The sequence below is a fragment of the Nesoenas mayeri genome (assembly GCF_963082525.1).
Source record: "Nesoenas mayeri genome assembly, chromosome: 3".
In the NCBI taxonomy this organism is placed as follows: domain Eukaryota; kingdom Metazoa; phylum Chordata; class Aves; order Columbiformes; family Columbidae; genus Nesoenas; species Nesoenas mayeri.
In genome coordinates, this window is record NC_137544.1 from 65,733,632 (window position 1) to 65,739,248 (window position 5,617).

A 5,617-nucleotide genomic window follows, 5' to 3' on the forward strand; every position below is an offset into this window, starting at 1 on the left:
TGGTCTGCAAACTGCTGGATTAGTGAATTTGTCCATAGGGATGAGCAAAACGCTGTCTGAAGAAATCATCAGGGTGTTTTGGTTTGAAAGTAATAATGCAGGTCACAAGTAGCAGTAGATTTTAGGTAACCACAGCAAAACTTCATCAGGTCTCTTACAGGCCCCAAACAAATATACATCAACAACAAAATATAATTTAGAAATGAGTGAGAAAAAGGAAGCAAAGAGCACAGTATAAGTAAATCTACTGTGCAGGAAAACTCAGTGAAATCAGGATTGCCTATACTGGAGTAAAACCTAGGGCAAGGTTCTAATGTCATGTAGGTGGTTATCTCCACAAGCTGTTTTACTAAGTTTTCCCTTTACCACTCCCCACCCTTTTCTCTTTAACGTGACTACCTCTGCTTTGTCTTTGCTATATTACCTCCTGTCTAGTGTAAGCTCAGTGGACCTACCACTGCTTCTGCCCAGCACAGAAGCAATCTTCTGTTTCTTGTGTAATGCTTTCTTTTTGGTCCTATCCCTCTCTAGAAATGATTGTTCCTTTTACATGCATAGTTTCTATTAACATATTTGATGCCTGTTGCTGGGCTTTTTACAGAGATATCAGTGAGATCATAAAGAAAAGCACCATGTTTTTTCTCTAAGTTTACATGAAAAGAACAGTGAAATAAAATGTCATCTAAAATGTGTTACAAATAAAAAAATACTGTGAACATTCAATAATTTTACAGGCTTTAACAAATCTTTCTTCAAGCTCAGAGTGTTTTGTTTTGTCACAAACAGTGTCAGCAAATTAACATGTGAATCTGTGGGTATTCCAGAAAAGGCTATTGGATTGGAAGTGATTAATTGGAGTAACATACAATAAATGTCTGTCGTCTTCAGCCGTTCTACTTTTATACTCCTCAATAATGTAACACTTAAGAATTTGCCCCGGTATTACAAATAATTCTAAAACATTCACTGAATTGTCAAAAACAAACAAACAAACAAACAAACAGAAAACCTCAAAACAAAACAAAAAAATAAAAAAAAAATCTTCTGTTTCTTTGGCTAATGCCAAAGGCGAATTTGATGCTACATTAAGAGCTGAAAACCAGTTATTGTGCTGATCCTTAACAGAGAGGGTAGGACTATGGAATGGTTGCAAAGATCCCCATCCAAAGAAAAATGCTAAGTCCTGCCCTTAACCTGATGAGTCATTTTAGTGGGGAGTTTTGGAGGCTGCGGATGACTTTACATCCCAGAGGTCAGCTACCTCTTGCTGGGAAGCTGCACAGTGTCTGTGCAGCTTCCCTTGGACAATAAAGTCAATTTATCACTGCTGGCTGTCTAGGTAGGAAAGAACTAAGCTCACACAATGGGATTTCACTCTTCCAGAGTAACAAACTCATTAAAAGACTGAAGGCTGGAGAAACTGAACTGCCAGTGCTGCCCAAAGTGGCATCACAGTTCAGGCCAGGGTCCACGGTTCAGGCCCAAGGAGTTGACTTATTGCAGCTGCCTGTGATATACAAACGTGTCTTTGGGAACTGAACCTACTGTGGTTTCTCTCACATTACCTCCCAATCCTTTCTTGACACCAACACATGGTTTACTGTGTCTGGATGCTCACTTATTTTCTGGCCAGATGGTGCTTATGAAAGAAACAGAACATGGAAACTGAACACAGTTTTGCATCATCTTTTTTCTCTCTGCAGGATCCTCTTGCCTTTTGTCATTAGGCTGGTTCCTGATGGCAGCTGATATGCTCCTTGAGGACAGTGGTTCTTCTCTGGGGGATCGCACAGGCTAGGAATAGTTGAGAGCAGTGTGTTTAGCAGCTGCTGGCTTCCTCCATCTCACTTCTGTTCACACAGGCAGCAAGGTCACAAATATAGAGCATGTATTTGCTTTCTTCTGCATCCAAAACTTCACTGAGGCCCTGTGTGTTGTACTATGCAATCACAGAATCATAGAAATGATATTTTGAAGGGATCTCTGGATATAGTAAGTTACTTCTCCAGTATTTGTGATATTTTGCCAAATGGTGTAGTGTCTGACTGACAATCATAGCAATCATAGATCAGTTAGCATTTCTGCTTTGGACATAGTTGCTTTGACTACTCCTGTTATATGTTGGTAATATGAAAAAATATTAAGGCCTAGAGTAAACATAGCATGACAAACTGGAAGGCTGACAAGGGTCAAATACCTTACCAGTAAATAAAAGACATGGTGGAAAATGGAAAGATGCATGAATTCTTCACATGGCAGTTCATTATAGAGGAGCTTAGGAGAGTTTCTGTGTTTCAGCCTCCAGAGGGGAGAAGCCTGAAGAGGCATCTTAGAATGAAGAGTCAGCTGAAGTGGTTTAGAATAAATCAGGTTTTCCAATAGGATCAAATAGCGAGGGTCAGATGTCATTCACTCCAGAGTTCTAAAAGAACTCAGGTATGAAATTGCTGAACTACTAACTGTGTTGTATTATGCACTTTAAAAGGGGAACTACAGACAGAGGATTTTGATTTCGCAGTAAGCCAGGTATGTGGAAGAGCAGAGTGGGTAGACAGGTGGCAAGTAGGACAGAATGAAGAAGGACTAACCCAGCAGCTCAGAGGTCATTGGAGGAGCTGATGAGAATGTGGAAAAAAATGATCCAGCTGAAATACAGTGTGCATCACTTCTGAAAAACCTGTGGGACACTATATCTCCTCAAAGGCTCTTAATGAAACCAAAGTAGAATGATGTAAAGGAAAAAAGCAAATCCTTCCTGAATTAATAACTGCACAAAAGACAAGAAACAAACGGTAGGAGTAAATAGGAAGTGGAAGGGATGTTTCCAGTGATGTCCCAGAAAGTTGCTCTCCTATTTTGTCATATATTTAATGGAAGATGAACATCCAAAGAAGTAACAATGTTTATAAAAACACACAGTTATTTAAAATAGTGAAAGCCAAGCCAGATGTGACAAAGAGCTATTAGCATTAGGTGGCTGGGGGAAAAAAATTATAGATTGAGGAATTCGTCCAGTCACTTCATAAGGAAAAATTCCCCAAAGTCTTTTAAAAATTGTCAGTATTTCTACAACAATACAGAAAATGTGCCCGGTAATGTTATTGGGACATCAAGACCTACTGGGACAAAATAGCTTGCATTTAAGCTAGGAAATTCTTTTAACCTCCAAAACTCTCTAGGAGTTGCAGGTCTGCAGAGAGCCAGGCAGTAGCTCCAGGCTCTACCCTGCCTTTGGGTTTAGCAGTACAGGCAAGCTCCTTGCAGTACCTGGGCATGTGCCCAGCTTGTTTAAATTCCTAGTAAAAGGCCTCCAAAGCCTCTGTCTGCTAGAAGCTGGGAAGGAGAAGTTTCCCTCTGCTCACCCTGTATTTCTGTTGCCTGAGGTGGGCTTCCGCTGGCTGGCTCCTGGAGCTGACCCTCTACAGCAAGTTATCAGCACAGGACGGATGTATGTAGTTTGGATCAAAACTGATTTCTGCCTTTTTTTTTTTTTTTTTTAATAATAAACTATTGGAATTTCCCCTTTTTAAAATAAAAAAATAGAAAGTATTCTTTAAAGCAGTCAGATAACTAATCTGAGAACCTGCAAGACAATTGTATTGGTATCAGTTGATTGCATGGCATTTTTTTTAAGCTATGCTATGGTGTAACATGTTAATCAATGTGTATTTGAATAGAGTATGTTGCAAATATAGAAGAAACATGAATATTTTTATTAGAGAGTTACAGTGAAGATACAGAAGTTGTGTAATATGCTGCTTACTGCAAAGCACTACCAATTAACATTCATGTCTTCTGGAAAAACAAACCAACAAACAAACCAAAATCAAAAAACAAAAGACATTTTACTTATTTTTGCTAATGCTTTGCTAATAAAATTTTCTTCCTCATATCCTTAGACCATCAAAGCTATAATAACATTACTAATGCTAAAAATATTTACAGTCAGGCTGCTCAATTCATTACTGGACTGTAGAAACCTAAAATATCTCTAGAAACGTTAGGTTGTCTGTTGCCAAGTTTAGTATTTTTTTGGTGAACTTGATTCCATTCTAAGCACAAAAGAAATAATGGCTTCAATTCATTATACAAATGCTGTGACTGCTGATGAACTTTTGACTAGGCATGAAACCATGATTTTAAGTTTAATTAAATGTAGATCTGATTTCTCAGTTAAGACTTTTCAAATAGTCATTCAATGTATTTCAATTTTCTGAGCATGGCTGAAATCTCAGAACCTGTCAAGTAGTAATGACATCATATGATGCTAATCTGTCTGTATTTCTGGTGTATTCAATATTCTTCTTGTTATCTAAATAATACTGCTCTGTAGTGCAAAACAATATGTCAAATTCTTCTGAGTGCTTATCTTATACTGTTTAAAAATTAAATGCATCACCTCAGGATGGTGATGACTCTGGTTTAAACTTTAATGATTACTACGAGGAGATCGTGCTAAATTAATACAAAACTAAATATTAAATCTCTATGACAGCACAGTGGAATTTTCAACAGACGAGGGAAAAAAGTAAGGCACTTCTGCTATATCTAGTTTCATATTCTGCTGATATGGAAGGCTACATATTTAGCTACAACACAGCGATGAAACTCACGTATTACTTTATTTTACAACTTGCAGTGATATGGCCTTCAATCTTTATTACACAGTCCATGGCAGAAACAAACGATTTCACAAGAAAAGCATTTTGTTACATAGATTTTAACAATGAAAATAAGAAATACATTTTGACTGCAGAAACAAAATACAAAACCTTATACCACAGAGTAGCATTTCAGAATACTCTTAAATTTATCAAAGTACATTTTCCCCTGATTAACTATTGATGATTTATTTACAAAGCAAGTAACAAACAATGGCTAGAAAATACCATTGCATCACACATTATCTACACAGATAGTTCTATTTTTCTTACTAGAAAACAGCTAAGGTGGCATTTACTACAGTACAACGTTTCTTTCATAAATCTTAACATGTTTTAGCAGCAAATACAAAATGGAGAAGCAGACTGTATTACATTAGTTATAAAAGCAAACATATTATGGGTTTGGTTAAGAAAAAACAGATTTCTAGCAAAATGTAACCTTTTTTTCTTTAACAAAAGGTCTAATGCATTAACGGCTCCAAGTACTTCACGGAAGGACTGTCAGTGACTTACAAATTTGAAATGTTGTTGACAGGGCAGTTGAAATTTGAGAAACTAGTTAAAAGAGAAGTCATCATCAGCTTGTGCTAGCTCTGACAGGCTCATCGCTAGATTTCTATTCACACTGTAATTTCTGTTAATAGTCTCTGCTGTTCTGGGGATCATTTGACAGTCAATAACAACACAGAATACTTTCATTTACTCATCTCTTTTAGAAGTGATAGCCCATTGTTTTGATTTTAAAGATTTCTTTTTTTTAAATGTGAGAAATAGAGGCAGAAAGTGAAGCTTGGACATTTTTGTGGGTTTGTTTGTTTGTTGTTTGTTTGGTTTTTTGTTCTTAATGAGCACTGAAACACATCATTTCCCTTTGAAACTGTGGAACATGCAATCCTTGTAAGAGAAGGCCTCTTAAACTGCAAATATGTTGTTCTAGATGATCTTGTGAGACT